The following is a 21,659-nucleotide window of genomic DNA, read 5'->3' as shown; positions in this document are numbered from 1 at the left end:
ATCGAACCCGGGACCCCGTGCGCGGGAAGCGAGAACGCTACCGCAAGGCCACGAGTCATGAAAGATCGGTTTTGTGGTTCAGTCATAAAAGCGTACCAGACAGAGTGCCTTTCACATTTATAGATTAGTGTGGATACTAAGGGATCTGTAGATATATTTGTGAGAAAAGAGTAATTAATAGGGAGACAGACTGATCTAGTTGAAGCCCAGACCTTGCATCGTATTTCCTAGAAAACCTTTGGCCCCATAAAATATCCCCTCATAAAGTGGACAGTTTTTTTTTTTTTTCAGTTATATCCTGTATGGTTTGAGGAATCATTCGCATGTAAATCGTATAACTTTGTTCTTTGTATCTGAACCGTTTCTAGGGTGTGTTTTTGAGTCAGAGAATTGGTATCAGATTTCTATACAAGAGAGAAAAACAGCTTGATACCACACTAATGACGGCCGGTATAGCAAACTTACGGCCGTTAACTGCTGCACGAGCCGCGCGGAGTGGCCACGAGGTTAGAGGCGCCATGTCACTGATTGCACGGCCCCTCCCGCCTTAGGTTCGAGTCCTTCGTAGGGCATGGGTGTGTGGGTTGTCCTTAGTTTGAGTAGTGTGTAAGTTTAGGGACCGACGACCTCAGCAGTTTGGTCCCTTAGGAATTCACAAACATTTGAATTTTTGAATTGTTGCACGGATTCTATTCTGGTCGACGCATTTCCCCTACCCATTGCAAACTGCGTTAAGCTATAAGCGCAAGTCTAGTATCTGCACGTCTCACTAATATAGTATGCAACAGTGGTAAAAAATGACCGACTTCTTAAACATGAGACATAATTATCTCTGTACGGAATCCTCGGAGCGCGAGTCCTACTAGCACCTAGATAGTTTCTCTTCTATGCTACGTGAAGTTCAGAACTCTAATATCATTCAGCAAAAGCAGTTCGATGCAACTCAGAAAAATTCTCGACAAAACCAACTTTGAAATTTTTCTCGACAGGTCGAGTGGTTGTGCCGCAGAGTGCTCGCCTATTCTGAGTGCGGCACAGGTTCGATTCCCAGCCATGTCAAAATTTTAAACGAAGGTGCATGTTCCCTGAACATTTACGTGAAGCGTAAAATACATAAGGATGAAAAATAACTTAATCTGCATTTTTTTAACGTAAACAATCTTTTATAAAATATCAGTAACTAAGAATGCATATTTATAGTGAAAACTGGATTGTTGTGTGCGATATGTAATTAGAAATAAGAAAACGTGCCATTTTCGTAAACACAACAAGTGGACACGTATTAGCCTTCCGGTGCGGCCGAGCGGTTCTAGGCGCTACAGTCTGGAACCACGCGACCGCTACGGTCGCAGGTTCGAGTCCTGCCTTAGGCATGGATGTGTGTGACGTCCTTAGGTCAGTAAGGTTTAAGTAGTTCTACGTTCTAGGGGACTGATGACCTTAGAAGTTAAGTCCCATAGTGCTCAGAGTCATTTGAACCATTTTTTTGGACACGTATTAGTTAGCATATATTTGATGAGTTTTATACTTCAATGACCAAGATATTCGAACTGAACGAGAAACAAACAAAAAAGAAACAACAAAACGCCGAAACGAGACTCGAACCAGCGATTACCAGTCTCCAGAGCTACTGATTTTTTTCCATCTTTCAATCTTCACCGCTTCACGGAATAACTAGAAGAACGGGCATCGCTGCTCAAAAATTTGCATCAGCCTGGTATCTAACCTAAAGCTTCTATGTGGCAGGTGAGTGTTCTACCACGCAATCACACGGCGTCTCGAGAAAAATCGACCTTCCTTTAAGCATATTAAATACGCTCGTAAAGCTATAAAGTCAATTTTCTCGAGAATATTTGAGAGTTGCCTCGAACCATTTTGCGGCCTTAATAGTTGTGTTCGAAACTTCATCCACCATGAATACAAAAAATTACAAAAATCCAATTGCCGTGAGGTCACCCTGCTTGCCGAATTTCGCTGATGTATCGTCGAGGCATGGCGTCCATCAGTGCCGCCACGAACATGGCGCGAGTGTTTCGTAAGAGTGCAGCCCGAAGGTAGGAATAGCGAGGAACATGGTAAATGCGTGGATACGGTACTTCACGTTGTCGGTCATATGAAATGTGCGAGAAGTGGAGGTATCACTCACACAAGGTCCCACATTCTTCTTTCACAGTGTAATGTGCTGCGAATACATAGAAAGAAAGATCCCTTATAATTTAGCTACAATATAGCAGGTCAGCAACTGGAAGCAGTTAATTCCATAAATTATCTGGGAGTACGCATTAGGAGAGATTTAAAATGGAATGATCATATAAAGTTGATCGTCGGTAAAGCAGATGCCAGACTGAGATTCATTGAAAGAATCCCAAGGTAATGCAATCCGAAAACAAAGGAAGTAGGTTACAGTACGCTTGTTCGCCCACTGCTTGAATACTGCTCACCAGTGTGGGATCCGTACCAGATAGGGTTGATAGGAGAGACAGAGAAGATTCAACGGAGAGCAGCGGTCTTCGTTACAGGGTCATTTAGTAACCGCGAAAGCATTACGGAGATGATAGATAAACTCCAGTGGAAGACTCTGCAGGAGAGACGCTCAGTAGCTCGGTACGGGCTTTTGTTGAAGTTTCGAGAACATACCTTCACCGAGGAGTCAAGCAGTATATTGCTCCCTCCTACGTATATCTCGCGAAGAGACCATGAGGATAAAATCAGAGAGATGAGAGCCCACACAGAGGCATATCGACAACCCTTCTTTCCACGAACAATACGAGACTGGAATAGAAGGGAGAACCGATAGAGATTCTCAAGGCACCCTCCGCCACACACCGTCAGGTGGCTTGCGGAGTATGGATGTAGATGTAGATGTTGTTATTCAGGTTGTCATTTTCATGTTGTCATTTACGTTGTCGCGTATTCTAAATGCAACTCGCGATCTTTTGATCATGTTTCGCAACAGCTCTTTTGACAATGTTTCGCAACAACCTTTCGATCTGTCGATTCTGACTTAGTTCTGTTTGTCTCTGATTTTGTGATTTTGCCCCTATTTTCGTTTCGTAGTTACTCTGTTTTCCATTTTGTTTCTATACGAATCTCTCCGTCCCATTTTTGTAAATTCATATGGAACTTCATGTTACATCAATCACCTTCAGTGGCGACCGATTGTTACAATTAAAAAAAAATCAATCCAATGTCAAGTGTGTTTTCAATGATCATTTCTCTTGGATTAACGGTAGTAAATTACACTGTTTACCAGATCAACTTGCATCATTTAGCAGCTATAAGTTTCATCTTCGCAAATATTGGTGACGAGTCATCTCAGATACAAGCTGATGTGCTATGGACACAGTAAATGATTTAGGTGTGTTAGCCAATGCTGCAAACAGTACACAATAACACAGTAATCATCAGATTCGAGGGGATGCCCTGTTTCACTACATGTAGGGTGGCAGAGATTAGCATCTGTTACCTTGTCCATCCGCGAGATACCTCGCAGGAAAGCTATCGTGTGTTAGGTCTCCGACAGCAATGGACAGAGTTCACACCATTCTTTCACACACAAAAGATCCGGCGTTTCGCAAGGAATGAAAAGGAAATTCACAGGAAAATATATGAGAGTGAGTAAATTTCCAGGAAGGGATTCTAACGCGTGCTTGGAAACATCGTGTATACAATTAAACAACTTTATTATTTTACAGTTGATGATTTTCACTTGCTGGGATGATATTAATGGTAAAATGGGAAAAACAATAATTTTGTCGGTTTGTTGCACACGTTATAAATGCGGCATTTTTACAACTGCATGTTTGTTTAAAAGCTACTAAAGAAGAACGAACTTTGCTTAAGTTCGTAAAAGGTTCTCTCTGACACCACCCTTTGGCGAGGATAGCTGATGATGTGAAGTGGACTCTCTCTCGATGCAGACTTCTCGGGATGTGATTTTTTTCTTTTTTTCTTTCTCGATGACGTAAGAGTAATTTTAAAGCTTTTTGGCTAATCCTTTACTTGATCATAAAAGTAGACATCACAGAGCTACATTAGCGAAGTGAGTCTGGGGCGAATCACTTTAATACTGCCGGCGCAACCCTTCTTCATATTGAAAAACCTCGTATAACTGTGGATTTGTTTGTCCTTCCACGTGCCAGTTAACAGAAGAAATTTGTTCTCCTCCATCTAGGGCTTCATCACATCAATCTTTGTGTAAGGTTATTGTAAGTTTTCCACATTTTTATGAAGTAATGACGACACTGCTATATTTTGCCGCCTACTAATGCAGCGCTTTTTTGAACCCTCACCCCCAAAGAATCATACGTAGACTCTGGCAATAATGTTCCAGAAAAGGTCGCGCTGTATACAAGTGAGTTACTTTGTTGATATTCTGTCGTTTCACGAGAATTACTTTTGCCCCTCGATGTCCATTGCTCGGTCAGAACTCAACTGTTGCTGGCGACCTAGAAAGAGAACATACGAATAAAAATATTTTATTCTACGTGAAGTTAAAAAGGCTATCCAGATTGACGTGTTCCCTGTGTGATCGGGCGCTTTAATTACAGTGTATTCTTGGAAAGTTATTTGCAGAGTTCTCGTGGACGCTGTAAATACAATCAAAAAAGTTTTGCATCACCTCAGTTCCCAGAACTCCTGAAGATAGACATTGACTGTGGATACTGTATCACAGACACAGTCCCTTTGATGTTACTAAACCGGCCCGAAGATGTAAACAACCATTCATGAGCAGCGCCTATTAGACGGAGGGGGTCCGACAGCCGACAAGTTCCAGTCATTCCACCAGGAAGGAGGTACACGGCTCGTGTTGTCTGTAGTTCATCCATGCGTAGACGGTTAATACCGCGGTTCGGTCGCGTCCGCATTGTTACTTTGTGCCAGGAAGGGCTCTCAACAAGGGAAGTGTCCAAGCGTCTCGGGGTGAACCAAAGCGATGTTGTCCGGACAAGAGACAGAGAGACAGGAACAATCGATGACATGCCTCACTCAGGACACACAAGGGCTACTACTACAGTGGATGACCGTTACTTACGGTATATGGCTTGGAGGAACCCTGACAGCAACGCCGCCATGTTGAATAATGTTTTTTTTGTGCAGCCACAGGACGTCGTGTTACAGCTCAAACTGGGCGCATTAGGCTGCATGATGCGCAACTTCACTCCCGGCGTCCATGGCGAGGTCCATCTTTGCAACCACGACACCATGCAGAGCGGTACAGATGGGCATAACAACATGTCAAATGGGCCGCTCAGGATTGGCATCACGTTCTCTTCACCGATGAGTGTCACATGTGCCTTCAACCAGACAATCATCGGAGACCTGTTTGGAGGCAATCCAGTCAGGCTGAATGCTTTAGACACACTGTCCAGCGAGTGCAGCAAGGTGGAGGTTCCCTGCTGTTTTAGGGTGGCCGACGTACGCCGCTGGTGGACATGGAAGGCGTCGTAACGGCTGTACGATACGTGAATGCCATCCTCCGCCAGATAGTGCAACCATATCGGCAGCATATTAGCGATGCATTCGTCTTCATGGACGACAATTTGCGCCCCCATCGTGCACATCTTGTGAATGACTTCCTTCAGGATAACGGCATCGCGCGACTAGAGTGGCCAGCATGTTCTCCAGACATGAACCCTATCGAACATGCCTGGGACACATTGAAAACGGCTGTTTATGGACGACGTGACCCACCAATCAATGTGGGATCCAGCCGAATCTCTGTGGAGGAGTGGTACAATCTGGGCCAAGAGTGCCTTGATGTACTTCTGGATAGTATTCCACGACGAATAAAGGTATTTTGCAAAAACAGACATAATGTCTTATGGGATAACAGCAATCAGTGATATTATAATGTTACTTAAAATCCGTCTTGACTGCAAATTTTTTTTATTCATATGACCGGTTTCGGTTCATTCAGAACCATCTTCAGATCTGTAAAAATAATGATACTAATTTACTGTTTCACGGAGGCAAATCTTTTTCATCCTATCTAATCAACATCAAATGTACCAGAACGTACCTGATATTTCAGTTACAGGAGTAACCCGTCCAAATCCAGCAACTTTCACATGCTACGTCACATAAAATTGGTTGGCAGAGTGCACGTCATTTATATTAATTATAACACTACTACCGACAGGTGGCGTCTGGTACATTTGTTACATTCCATTTGCACATACTGTCTTCAGTAGATCTTTTTTTGTATATTAAAAATACTTAATTAAAATATGTAGATGTCAAGGTTAAAATCTGTACTTGTCAAAATTAAAAAACAGTAGAATTATCATTTTTAAACGATCTAAAAAACATAGGACGATTTATATATCTATGGTGCTGGTGTGAACTTGTTTTCCTCTACGGTGTGCTTCCGTGGTTCCCGCCATTTTGGTGTTGTGCCGCGGTCCGCTCAGTCGTCTGATGTCCATCGCCGCGGGCAAGAGGGCCGCACAGGAGGGCCCCGTCAACGACGCCAGGCGCTGCCCGCGTCTTCCGGCTTCTCCACCGCGCGCCATCTCTCATCCCTCGGCCTGGATCTCCACACGCAACAGTTGTCATCTTAGTAGGTCGTCATAAATGCTAAAATAGGCGTTATGATTGAATTCGCTTTGTTCGTTGAGGATTAAATCCGGTTCTTTATTTTTGTGGGTGTATATTTCAATCTCTTGCAAAATGTTAAGAAACCGTCCCTTATGAGCTCTATGCAGGATGTCTAAATTGTGTTCAATGTTCGTGACTGAGTGCTTTGTCGCAGCCATATGCGCCCCAAAGGCTGTTTTGTTTTGAGAGTAGGTGTGCTCCCTGAATCTGGTTTCAAAGTTCCTACCAGTCTGCCATATATATTGTTTATAGCAGTCATTACATTTGATCTTATATACACCTGAATCCTGAAATTTATTCCTACTATTACATGTTCTATGCCGGAGCTTCAATTTTAAGGTGTTATTTATTCGGAACCCTATTTTAACGTCGGATTTACGAAAGCATCTTTCAATTTTGTCTGGAATTCTTCCATTGTAAGTGAGAGCTACATATTTTTTCTTGTTGTTCTTCTTAACTGCTACTTGACTTCCTTCTGTTTGTTCCATTTGCCTCTTCTTTATATTCCTATAAATATTCATCACCTGCTTACACGTATATCCGTTCGCTCCGGCCACTTGTTTTAAAATACTTAACTCCTTTTCTACTTCCTGTTGGCATAGTGGCAATCTTAGTAGCCTGTATACCATCGAAGTAAAATATGCCCATTTGTATCGCGGTGGGTGACAAGAGCGCTCATTGATAACTAGATCTGTACACGTGGGTTTTCTGAATATGCTAAATTCATGCTTCCCATCTTTCTTTATTAGTGTTAAATCTAAGTAATCTATACGGTTGTTTTCTTCAAATTCCATGGTGAATCTAATTTTCGGGTGTTGAGAGCTCATTTTTTGTGCTAAGTTTTCGATATCATTTTTATCTCCTTTGTATAATAAAATGGAGTCGTCAACATATCTCCTGTAATATACAATTTTCTCAGCGATATTAGGATTTTCATCAAAGAATTTGTTTTCTAAGTGATGTACAAAAATGTCAGCCAGCGTCCCAGCTAAACTCTTCCCCATTGCCAGCCCGTCTTTCTGTTGATAAATTTTACCATTGAAAGTAAAGTAATTGAACGACAAGACTTGTTCCAACATTTCCACTAATTCAATCATTTCCCCCAGTGCCAATTTACTATGAGTGAGGAGATTGTTGTTAATGATCTCAATCGTTTCTTTTACGGGAATGTTTGTGTACAGATTGGTGATATCCAATGAAGCTAGTGACGCATTCTGAGGTATAAGTACGTCTTTAATTTGCTCGGCAAATTCGTAGCTGTTGCTAATGTTGAAAGTCCGACGATATGTATATGCCGCCTTCAATCTGTTATTTAGCTCTTTATTTAATTTATAACTTGGGCTGCTGGTGTTATTAACGATTGGGCGAATCGATTTTTCAACTTTATGGAGCTTTATTTGTGACCGTAATTCGGGGATTCGCGGATTCATTACTTTCAGTTTAAACTTTTCCTCCTCTGTGAATAGAAACACACTGTTATCTATTTGTTTCCTTATTTCTGTTTGAAATTTCTTGGTTGGATCTTTCTTGACTTCTACTATTCCGTTTTCCATAAAGAACTTTTCAGTTTTCTCTATATAGTCTGTATCGTGTATTAAAACCATAGTGCCGCCCTTATCTGCCTTTGTGACGATAGCCTTACGTGATTCTAACTTCTTATTCAAGCCCTTAAGAGTTAGTAGTTCGTTTCTGTTCTTGTGAGCAGAGTGCATTTCATCTATAATCGACTTCTTTACTTTAATTGCCGTGTTTGTCTGTTCGTATCTATTCATATTTGCGATATCACATGCAATTTTCACTTCTGCGACAGTCTTTTTTATTGTATTTGAGTTAATTGCGGGATTTAGGTTATATTGCAGCCCTTTATTTAAGAAGGTTCTGCTCATCCTTTGTTAATTCTATCTCAGTTAAGTTCACGACCCTCTCACAAAAAGTATGCAACTTTTTATACGCCGTTTCGTTATCAATATTAAAATCTACACCTAGGTTAAAAAGCTTCTTCTGATGTCTGTTTAGAGTTAATTCTCGCTCCATGTCAACTCTATTTTCAATCTCTCTGCTTGCGTATGTGAACTGTAATGGAGATAAAATGTCACCTAAAATCAAGTGAAGATTAAAAGCTTCTCTATTTAACTTGTCTTTCATTTTATATGCTTCTCGAATTTGAGTTTTAACACATAATACTTCACTTTTACGTTTTACTATTTGTGCTATGTTTGACATATTCCTGATTTTTACTTTTGCGTAATTAGGAGTAATCCCTGCGTCTAAGCATGTTTTGTTAAATTTTATTTTCAAGTTTTCTTTCATTATCTTTGTCCTAATACGTAAGAACTTCGTAATGTATCCCGAAGCTTGACGTGGCACAAACTTTGCAAAAACAGACATAATGTCTTATGGGATAACAGCAATCAGTGATTTTATAATGTTACTTAAAATCCGTCTTGATTGCAAATTTTTTTATTCATATGACCGGTTTCGGTTCATTCAAAACCATCTTCATATCTGTAAAAATAATGATACTAATTTACTATTTCACGGAAGCAAATCTTTTTCATCCTATCTAATCAACATCAAATGTACCAGAACGTACCTGATATTTCAGTTACAGGAGTAACCCGTCCAAATCCAGCAACTTTCACATACTACGTCACATAAAAAAAAATTGCAATCAAGACGAATTTTAAGTAACAGAATAGAGGTATGTATCAATGTAAGAGGACGTGCTGCTGTGTATTAGAGGTAGCGATGTGTACAGCAGTCTGGACCACCACATCTGAAGGTGGTACCTCTGTATGGTGGTACAGCATGCAATGTGGTGGTTTTCGTGAGCAATAAAAAGGGCGGAAATGACGTTTACGTTAATCTCTATTCCAATTTTGTGTACCGGTTCCGGAACTCTCGGAAACGAGGTGATGTAATTTTTTTTTTCATGTGTGTACAATTCTTTCTTGGAAATCTATTTGCAATCCATAATTTTCCTTGGCTTTCCTTTACCATGCTTATTATGGAAATATTCCTACCCATGAACCATGGACCTTGCCGTTGGTGGGGAGGCTTGCGTGCCTCAGCGATACAGATGGCCGTACCGTAGGTGCAACCACAACGGAGGGGTATCTGTTGAGAGGCCAGACAAACGTGTGGTTCCTGAAGAGGGGCAGCAGCCTTTTCAGTAGTTGCAGGGGCAACAGTCTGGATGATTGACTGATCTGCCCTTGTAACATTGTTACAAAACGGCCTTGCTGTGTTGGTACTGCGAACGGCTGAAAGCAAGGGGAAACTACAGCCGTAATTTTTCCCGAGGACATGCAGCTTTACTGTATGATTAAATGATGATGGCGTCCTCTTGGGTAAAATATTCCGGAGGTAAAATAGTCCCCCATTCAGATCTCCAGGAGGGGACTACTCTAGAGGACGTCGTTATCAGGAGAAAGAAACTGGCGTTCTACGGATCGGAGCGTGGAATGTCAGGTCCCTTAATCGGGCAGGTAGGTTAGAAAATTTAAAAATGGAAATGGATAGGTTGAAGTTAGATATAGTGGGAATTAGTGAAGTTCGGTGGCAGGAGGAACAGGACTTTTGGTCAGGTGAATACAGGGTTATAAATACAAAATCAAATAGGGGTAATGCAGGAGTAGGTTTAATAATGAATAAAAAAATAGGAGTGCGGGTAAGCTACTATTAACAGCATAGTGAACGCATTATTGTGGCCAAGATAGACACGAAGCCCATGCCTACTACAGTAGTACAAGTTTATATGCCAACTAGCATTGCATATGATGAAGAAATTGATGAAATGTATGATGAGATAAAAGAAATTATTCAGGTAGTGAAGGGAAAAGAAAATTTAATAGTCATGGGTGACGAATTCGAGAGTAGGAAAAGGGAGAGAAGGAAACATAGTGGGTGAATATGGATTGGGGGAGAGAAATGAAAGAGGAAGCCGTCTGGTAGAATTATGCACAGAGCGTAACTTAATCATAGCTAACACTTGGTTCAAGAATCATAAAAGAAGGTTGTATACATGGAAGAATCCTGGAGATACTAAAAGGTATCAGATAGATTATGTAATGGTAAGAAAGAGATTTAGGAATCAGGTTTTAAATTGTAAGACATTTCCAGGGGCAGATGTGGACTCTGACCACAATCTATTGGTCATGAACTGTAGATTAAAACTGAAGAAACTGCAAAAAGGTGGAAATTTAAGGAGATGGGACCTGGATAAACTGACTAAACCAGAGGTTGTACAGAATTTCAGGGAGAGCATAAGGGAACAATTGACAGGAATTGTGGAAAGAAATACAGTAGAAGAAGAATGGGTAGCTCTGAGGGATGAAGTAGTGAAGGCAGCAGAGGATCAAGTAGGTAAAAAGACGAGGGCTAGTAGAAATCCTTGGGTAACAGAAGAGATATTGAATTTAATTGATGAAAGGAGAAAATATAAAAATGCAGTAAATTAAGCAGGCAAAAATGAATACAAACGTCTCAAAAATGAGATCGACAGGAAGTGCAAAATGACTAAGCAGGAATGGCTAGAGGAGAAATGTAAGGATGTAGAGGCTTATCTCACTAGGGGTAAGATAGATACTGCCTACAGGAAAATTAAAGAGACCTTCGGAGAAAAGAGAGCCACTTGTATGAATATCAAGAGCTCAGATGGAAACCCAGTTCTAAGCAAAGAAGGGAAGGCAGAAAGGAGGAAGGAGTATATAGAGGGTCTGTACAAGGGGATGTACTTAAGGACAATATTATGGAAATGGAAGAGGATGCAGATGAAGATGAAATGGAAGATACGATACTGCGTGAAGAGCTTGACAGAGCACTGAAAGGCCTGAGTCGAACCACGGCCCCGGGAGTAGACAACATTCCATTGGAACTACTGACGGCCTTGGGAGAGCCAGTCCTGACAAAACTCTACCATCTGGTGAGCAAGATGTATGAGACAGGCGAAATACCCTCAGACTTCATGAAGAATATAATAATTCCAATCCCAAAGGAAGTAGGTGTTGACAGATGTGAAAAGTACGGAACTATCAGTTTAATAAGTCTTAGCTGCAAAATACTAACGCGAATTCTTTACAGACGAATTGCACGACCGCATGTTGCAGGTCCTTGGAACACGTGAGGCAATACTGACCCATACTTATCTTAGAAGAAAGATTAAGGAAAAGCAATCCTACGTTTCTAGCATTTGTAGACTTAGAGAAATCTTTTGACAATGTTGACTGGAATACTCTCTTCCAAATTCTAAAGGTGGCAGGGGTAAAATACAGGGAGTGAAAGGCTATTTACAATTTGTACAGAAACCAGATGGCAGTTATAAGAGTCGAGGGGCATGAAAGGGAAGCAGCAGTTGGGAAGGGAGTGAGACAGGGTTGTAGCCTCTCTCCGATATTCAGTCTGTACATTGAGCAAGCAGTAAAGGAAACAAAAGAAAAATTCGTAGTAGGTATTAAAATCCATGGAAAGAAAAAAATGGCTCTGAGCACTATGGGACTTAACATCTGTGGTCATCAGTCCCCTAGAACTCAGAACTACTTAAACCTAACTAACCTAAGGACATCACACACATCCATGCCCAAGGCAGGATTCGAACCGTAGCAGTCCCGCGGTTCCGAACTGAGCGCCTAGAACCGCTAGACCACCGCGGCCGGCTCCATGGAAAGGCAATAAAAACTTTTAGGTTCGCCGATGACATTGTAATTCTGTCAGAGACAGCAAAGGACTTGGAAGAGCAGTTGAACGGAATGGACAGTGTCTTGAAAGGAGGGTATAAAATGAACATCAACAAAAGCAAAACGAGGATAATGGAATGTAGTCGAATTAAGTCGGGTGACGCTGAGGGAATTAGATTAGGAAATGAGACACTTAAAGTAGTAAAGGAGTTTTGCTATTTGGGAGCCGGCCGAAGTGGCCGTGCGGTTAAAGGCGCTGCAGTCTGGAACCGCAAGACCGTTACGGTCGCAGGTTCGAATCCTGCCTCGGGCATGGATGTTTGTGCTGTCCTTAGGTTAGTTAGGTTTAACTAGTTCTAAGTTCTAGGGGACTAATGACCTCAGCAGTTGAGTCCCATAGTGCTCAGAGCCATTTGAACCATTTTTTTGCTATTTGGGGAGCAAAATAACTGATGATGGTCGAAGTAGAGAGGATGTAAAATGTAGACTGGCAATGGCAAGGAAAGCGTTTCTGAAGAAGAGAAATTTGTTAATATCGAGTATAGATTTAAGTGTCAGGAAGTCGTTTCTGAAAGTATTTGTATGGAGTGTAGCCATGTATGGAAGTGAAACATGGACGATAAATAGCTTAGACAAGAAGAGAATTGAAGCTTTGGAAATGTGGTGCTACAGAAGAATGCTGAAGATAAGGTGGGTAGATCACGTAACTAATGAGGAGGTATTGAACAGAATTGGAGAGAAGAGGAGTTTGTGGCACAACTTGACTAGAAGAAGGGATCGGTTGGTTGGACATGTTCTGAGGCACCAATTTAGTACTGGAGGGCAGCGTGGAGGGTAAAAATCGTAGAGGGAGGCCAAGTGAGGAATACACTAAGCAGATTCAGAAGGATGTAGGTTGCAGTAAGTACTGGGAGATGAAGCTGGTTGCACAGGATAGAGTAGCATGGGGAGCTGCATCAAACCAGTCTCAGGACTGAAGACAACAACAGCAACAACAACATGAGAATATTAACAAAAGCAGTATACCGAGCACTGTTTCGGTTTGTCTGCAGTGAAAGAACCATAAAAATTGAAAGTTAAAAGAAAGGTTTCCTCAGGAGGACTGGACTCGACGACTCTCGCTTTACCATTCTGCACTCGTTCTTTTGTGCCAAGCGCTGCCTGGAAAATACGCTATGGGACTGATGACCATAGATGTTAAGTCCCACAGTGCTCAGAGCCATTTGAACCAAAATACGCTACCACAATAGCTTATGCCTCGCCTACTAGCTGGCAAGTCAATGCAAAAAAAAGAAAATAAGCACGCTAAACGCCAGGCCATTTAGGCGCGGGCCCCTTGATAGCTACCTGCTTCAGTATCGCAGCGACGATGTTTTCACACGTGTAAATGGCCGCACTAGGCGACCATAAAAGATTGACGAACGGAGGTCACGTCAACTCCATAGAGCCATACGGAGTGACCAATGGTCTACTGTGAGTCAAATCGACGCTGATTTGAATCTAGGGTATTAGGAACATACACTACTGGTCATTAAAATCGCTACACCACGAAGATCACGTGCTGCAGACGCGAAATTTAACCGACAGGAAGAAGATGCTGTGATATGCAAATGCTTAGCTTTTCAGAGCATTCACACAAGGTTGGCGCCGGTGGCGACACCTACAACGCGCTGACATGAGGAAAGTTCCCAACCGATTTCTCATGCACAAACTGCAGTAGGCCGGCGTTGCCTGGTGAAATGTTGAAGTGATGCCTCGTGTAAGGAGGAGAAATGTGTACCATCACGTTTCCGACTTTGATAAAGGTCGGATTGTAGCCTATCGCGATTGCGGTTTATCGTATCGCGACATTGCTGCTCGCGTTGGTCGAGATCCAATGACTGTTAGCAGAATATGGAATCGGTGGGTTCAGGACGATAATACGGAACACCGTGCTGGATCCCAAAGGCCTCGTATCACTAGCAGTCGAGATGACAGGCATCTTATCCGTATGGCTGTAACGGATCGTGCAGCCACGTCTCGATCCCTGCAAAACAACAACCATCTGCAGGAACAGTTCAACGATGTTTGCAGCAGCATGGACTATCAGCTTGGAGACCATGGCTGCGTTTACCCTTGACGCTGCATCACAGACAGGAACGCCTGCGATGGTGTACTCGACGACGAACCTGGGTGCACGAATGGCAAAACGTCATTTTTTGGGGTGAAGCTAGGTTCTGTTTACAGCATCGTGATGGTCGCATGCGTGTTTGGCGACATCGCGGCGAACGCACATTGGAAGCGTGTATTCGTCATCGCCATACTGGCGTATCACCTGGCGTGATGGTATGGGGTGCCGTTGGTTACACGTCTCGGTCACCTCTTGTTCGCATTGACGGCACTTTGACAGTGGTCGTTACATTTCAGATGTGTTACGACCCGTGGCTCTACCCTTCATTCGATCCGTGCGAAACCCTACATTTCAGCAGGATAATGCACGACCGCATGTTGCAGGTCCTGTACGGGCCTTTCTGGATACAGAAAAATTTCGACTGCTGCCCTGGCCAGCACATTCTCTAGATCTCTCACCAATTGAAAACGTCTGGTCAATGGTGGCCGAGCAACTGGCTCGTCACAATACGCCAATCACTACTCTTGATGAACTGTGGTATCGTGTTGAAGCTGCGTGGGCAGCTGTAGCTGTACACGTCATCCAAGCTCTGTTTGACTCAATGCCCGCTGGCCGAAGTGGCCGTGCGGTTAAAGGCGCTGCAGTCTGGAACCGCAAGACCGCTACGGTCGCAGGTTCGAATCCTGCCTCGGGCATGGATGTTTGTGATGTCCTTAGGTTAGTTAGGTTTAACTAGTTCTAAGTTCTAGGGGACTAATGACCTCAGCAGTTGAGTCCCATAGTGCTCAGAGCCATTTGAACCATTTGAACTCAATGCCCAGTCGTATCAAGGCCGTTATTACGGCCAGAGGTGGTTGTTCTGGGTACTGATTTGTCATGATCCATGCACCCAAATTGCGTGAAAATGTAATCACATGTCAGTTCTAGTATAATATATTTGTCCAATGAATACCCGTTTACCATCTGCATTTCTTCTTGGTGTAGCAATTTTAATGGCCAGTAGCGTATTTCCACCAGGAGTGCATGGGTAACTGCACTGCACTGGCTTCAGCAACGGAGGAGCGCCTCCCTAAAGCACCACATTCACTGTCTTCCGACACGTTTCGGCCACGTTACGAGTCTGTTCCTATAGCGTATTACGTAATTGCGCGCATAAAATCTGGGGACTGGGGGGAGCGCTTGGGAGGCGCTGGTTTCGGCGAAGCTCGCAGCAGGAGACGGAGCAGTTTGCCTTGGGGGCAGCCACTGTGCGGCAGAGTATTTTCCGCGGCTGGCTGAACACGCTCACCGCCGGCTGAAGTCGCCAGGCGAGACGAAGTGGTTGTTTTCCTCGGAGCGTGTCTCTGCGACAAGTAGCCAGCAGTCTGCGCTAACACGTGGGCGTGGCCAGTCGCCGTGATGTGCACGCTACGTGGCCCGAGTCTCGTCGCATCAGCTCTAATGTACAGTCTCTGTAGCACAGGTCCTGTGCTGTCCCCTAGACCACACCTACCCTATCGAATGAATGCTTTATTACACCAGAGTTCAATATTTTAACTATACTGTAGGCCACTAAAACTTCATCGTCTGGATAAAGGGAATAAAAGTTTAGTCAGTAGAACGAAAAACCAGTCCTAGTTGAAAATTTATACTATTTATTCATTCGACGACTAGTTTCGGGCCGAGATCCATTTTTAAATCATCATAACAAAGTCGAAAATGGCATTTCCTAAGACGTCAAAAAGGTGCAATGAAAATTTACAGTGCATAAAGATAACTGTAAATGTTCATTGCACGTTTTTGACATCTTCGGAAATGCCATTTTCGACTTTGTCATGATGACTTGAAAATGGGTCTCGCCCGAAATTAATCATAGAATGAGTAAAAACTAGAATTTTGCAACCTGCACTGGTTTTTCCTTCTACTGATTAACAGAAGTTGCTGACCCAAGCTACTCCAACATGCTGGAAGTTCATAAAAATTTAGACATCGTGAGTACAAAGTATAGCTAAAATAGTACAAAATTAAATTTTTAGGTGATATGATGTGCAATTTAGTATACAGAGCTGCCAATCATGGCAGCGATAGTGAATTTAAACCGGCTGAGCATCCAGTCGAATCCACCCTGGATGACACGAGGGCATTTTTCCTCTCTCTCTCTCTCTCTCTCTTTTTAAAAAAAAAATCTCAAATAAGTCGCGAAATTAAAACCACAGTGAAAATCCGAAAGAGCTTTGCGTAGATATATTGGGCAGTGTCTCTAGTATACCCGTCGATAGCGCCACATGGCTGTTTTACTTTTGAGCGCACAGTGAGAACGTAAGGATGCCTGGAACAATACTGTCCTCCGCCAAATGTGACGAGTGTGTTGTCATTCGATTTCTTCGTGAAGGTTTCATGCAGCCCATATAACGTAACTGTAATTCGTAACAGCAAAGGGCAGCAATGGTTCAGGAATTTTGAAGCACGACATTCAGACGTCGATGGCGCAGGTGATCAAGAAAGAAAGTGACTGTCAAACGACGAACTTGTTGAACGAGAGGATCAGGTAACTTTAAAAAAAAATTGTCTATGAGAGAGGAATGTTGTCATCAGGCATCATTCTCGAAGAGAACGGTCTACTGACACACAGTCAACACAGATTTAGAAAACATCGTTCTTGTCGAACTAAGTAGCTCTTTACTCACACGTAGTGTTGAGTTCTATTGACAAGGGATTTCAAATTGATTCCGTATTTCTATATTTCCAGAAGGCTTTTGACACTGTACCTGCCAAACGGCTTATAGTCAAATTGCTTGCTTGTGGAATATCGTCTCAGTTATGTGACTGGATTCGTGATTTCCTGTCGGAGAGGTCACAGTTCCTAGTAACTGACGGAAAGTCATTGAGTAAAACTCCTTATTTATATAAACGATTTAGGTGACAATCTGAGCCGGCCGGTGTGGCCGTGCGGTTAAAGGCGCTTTAGTCTGGAACCGCGTGACCGCTACGGTCGCAGGTTCGAATCCTGCCTCGGGCATGGATGTGTGTGATGTCCTTAGGTTAGTTAGGTTTAATTAGTTCTAAGTTCTAGGCGACTGATGACCTCAGAAGTTGAGTCGCATAGTGCTCAGAGCCATTTGAACCATTTTTTTTGACAATCTGAGCAACCGTCTTAGGTCGTTTGCAGGTGCTCCTGCTGTCTATCGTCAATAAAGTCATCAGAAGATAAAAATAATTTGCAAAACGAGTTTTAGAAAGGACGTCGGTATGGTGCGAAAAAAGGCGACTGACAGTAGATAATGAAAAGTGTTAGGTCATCCACATGAGTGCCTAAAGTAATCCGTTAAACTTCGGTTACATGATAAATCAGTCAAATCTAAAGGTCGTAAATTAAACTAAATACGTTCTAAGCAAAGAAGGGAAAGCAGAAATTGGAAGTAGTATATAGAGGGTCTATACAAGGGCGATGTACTTGAGGAAATTATGGAAATGGAAGAGGATGTAGATGAAGATGAAATGGGAGATACGATACTGCGTGAAGAGTTTGACAGAGCACTGAAAGACCTAAGCCGAAACAAGGCCCCGGGCGTAGACAACATTCCATTAGAACTACTGACAGCCTTGGGAGAGCCAGTCCTAACAAAACTCTACCATCTGATGACCAAGATGTATGAGACAGGCGAAATACTCTCAGACTTCAAGAAGAATGTAATAATTCCAATCCCAAAGAAAGCAGGTGTTGACAGATGTGAAAATTACCGAACTATCAGTTTAGTAAGTCACGGCTGCAAAATGCTAACGCGAATTCTTTACAGACGAATCGAAAAACTGGTAGAAGCCGACCTTGGGGAAGATCAGTTTGGATTCCGTAGAAATATTGGAACACGTGAGGCAATACTGACCCTGTCTTAGAAGCTAGATTAAGGAAAGGCAAACCTACGTTTCTAGCATTTGTAGACTTAGAGAAAGCTTCTGACAATGTTGACTGGAATACTCTCTTTCAAATTATGAAGGTGGCAGGTGTCAAATACAGGGAGCGAAACGCTATTTACAATTTATACAGAAACCAGATGGCAGTTATAAGAGTCGAGGGGTATGAAAGGGAAGCAGTGGTTGGAAAGGGAGTGAGACAGGGTTGTAGCCTATCCCCGACGTTATTCAATCTGTATATTGAGCAAGCAGTAAAGGAAACAAAAGAAAAATTCGGAATAGGTATTAAAATCCATATAGACGAAATAAAAACTTTGAGGTTCACCGATGACATTGTAATTCTGTCAGCAAAGGACTTGGAAGAGCAGTTGAACGGAATGGACACTGTCTTGAAAAGAGGATATAAGATGAACATCAACAAAAGCAAAACGAGGATAATGGAATGCAGTCGAATTAAGTCGGGTGATGCTGAGGGAATTAGATCAGGAAATGAGACACTTAAAGTATTAAAGGAGTTTTGCTATTTGGGGAGCAAAATAACTGATGATGGTCGAAGTAGAGAGGATATAAAATGTAGACTGGCAATGGCAAGGAAAGCGTTTCTGGAGAAGAGGAATTTGTTAACATCGAGTATAGATTTAAGTGTCAGGAAGTCGTTTCTGAAAGTATTTGTATGGAGTGTAGCCATGTGTGGAAGTGAAACATGGACGATAAACAGTTTGGACAAGAAGAGAATAGAAGCTTTCGAAATGTGGTGCTACAGAAGAATGCTGAAGATTGGATGGGTAGATCACATAACTAATGAGGAAGTATTGAATAGAATTGGGGAGAAGAGGATTTTGTGGCACGACTAGAAGAAGGGATCGGTTGGTAGAACACGTTCTGAAGCATCAACGGATTACCAATTTAGTACTGGAGGGCAGCGTGGAGGGTAAAAATCGTAGAGGGAGACCAAGAGATGAATGCACTAAACAGATTCACAAGGATGTAGGCTGCAGTACGTACTGGGAGATGAAGCTGGTTGCACAGGATAGAGTAGCATGGAGAGCTGCATCAAACCAGTCTCAGGACTGAGGACCACAACAACAACGACAACATCGTAGGAATTATAATTACAGACAATTTAAATTGGAAAGCACACATGGAAAATGTTGTGGTTTATTGGCAGAACACTTACAAGATGCAACAGATCTACTAAAGAGACTGCCTCCACTACGCCTGTCCGTCCTCTCCTGGAGTGCTGCTGCGCGGTGTGGCATCCTTACCAGAAAGGATGAACGGAGTGCGTCGAGAAACTTCAAAGAAGTGCAGGATCGAGAAATCGGAGAGAGAGTGTCAGTGACATAGTTCAGGATTTGGGGTAGACATAATTAAAAAAGACGGTTTTCGATGCGGCAGAACCTCCTCACGAAATTTCAGTCACCAACTTTATCATCCAAATGTGAAAATATTTTGTTGACGCCGACCTACATGGGGATTAACAATCATCATAAAAAAAGGGAAATCAGAGCTGGCACGGAAAGATATAGGTGTTCGTTCCGCGCGCTGTTCGAGTTTGGAATAACAGAGAATTATTGTGAAGGTGGTTCTATGAATCCACTGCCAGGCGCTTAAGTGTGAGTTACAGAGTATCCACGTAGATATAGATGTAGACAATGCACGTAGATGTAGATGTAGACAATGCTGGGCCGCACACAGGAGCTGGAAAGAAAGACGTTCTCGCAGTGTTTTCCATGAGAAGTGTTTGACCCTCCACCATACTGCCCGGAAGTGGCTCTCTGATTATCATCTCTTTGCTCACATGAAGCGCTGGCTACGACAACAACATTTTTGTACAGACCACGAGCTGCAGACCGACACAGAGAATTGGCAGAAAGCACTGGCGGCTGCCTTCTGTGACGAGGGTTTTGGAAAGTTGAGACCACGCTGCGATAATTGTCTAAGACGGAGGAGCGACTATATAGAGCAGTAGCTTAAAGCTATAGCTAATGCTGCAAATTAAAAAAAAATAATTATCTGGCATTATTAGAACGAGCGCGATCTCTATACATACGTAAAAAAAAGCCCAAAAATAGAAGTTTTATTGCCCAGATCGGAGTTGATACATATCCTGATTACTACTAGCAAAGTTATATTGCCATCTTCAGATCATCGGATACGTGAATTATGAAGCCCCTACGCGTGGTACATTGTCATCTGTTATTGAAAACGTGAAAAACTCACAGAAATGACACATCCATGCAACATCCCGTACTGACTCGGTAATCAACATACACAAATCTGACAGCAGTGGATGTGCTCTATCTGATGTATTTCACACCTCTGTGCCTTGCTGATATAGTTATGACTATTATTTTAGTGTACTTACTGACTTTCCCGGGATTTGTGGTGAAAGGACAGGATCCTGCTGCTGGTTAATGAGTTGGGTCAATGAAGTTTCTCTCAACAACTTTATTCTTGGATTAATCACACTGTAATGTTCCAAACCATTACCAAGACTGGCATGCCTATTACACAGCTACAGACATACTTGCTGGGTCTTATTTTGCGATACGTTGCTTGTAGTGAGAAGTGGTTCTTATTATGAGATCCATTATTGGCAGCAGGCTCTTCTAGATTAGCGAGCAGCATGAATACATTTTGGACAGATAGTATTCTTCATTATTTTCAAAATATCCTTGTGAGCATACACTGTGGCCACATAGTTGCTCGCCTACTTATAATTTTTCTGGCCACATACTTATAAATTTTCGACGCAAAGCACGCACGTCAACACACAGTCTATTGCAGACCACAGATGCTTCGCGACTACTTCTCTGACTTCACCACTAGAATTTGCGCACTCGCGCAGACGATGTTATTGTTGCTACCCGAAAGTTATTGTCTTTGCGGTAAGTTCCTATGGGACCAAACTGCTGGGGCGATCGGTCCCTAGGCTTACACACTATTTCATCTAACTGAAACTGGCCGGCCGGTGTGGCCGAGCGGCTCTAGGCGCTACAGTCGGGAACCGCGCGACCGCTGCGGTCACAGGTTCGAATCCTGCCTCGGGCATGGATGTGTGTGATGTCCTTAGGTTAGTTAGGTTTAAGTAGTTCTAAGTTCTAGCGGACTGATGACCTCAGAAGTTAAGTCCCAAAGTACTCAGAGGCATTTGAACCATTTTTTAACTTGAACTAACTTACGCTAAGGACAACACACACACCCATACCCGAGGGAGGACACGAACCTCCGATGGGGTGGCATCCACGCGAACCCTGACAAGACGAAAGATACTATCTGTGCTTTGTGCAATAAAAGTCGCGCGGGATTAGCCGAGCGGTCTCAAGCGCTGTATGCCTTGGACTGTGCGGATGGTCCCGGCGGAGGTTCGAGTCCTCCCT

Source organism: Schistocerca nitens, chromosome 9 (assembly GCF_023898315.1).
Source record: "Schistocerca nitens isolate TAMUIC-IGC-003100 chromosome 9, iqSchNite1.1, whole genome shotgun sequence".
Lineage (NCBI taxonomy): Eukaryota > Metazoa > Arthropoda > Insecta > Orthoptera > Acrididae > Schistocerca > Schistocerca nitens.
This window is presented reverse-complemented; position numbering follows the sequence as displayed.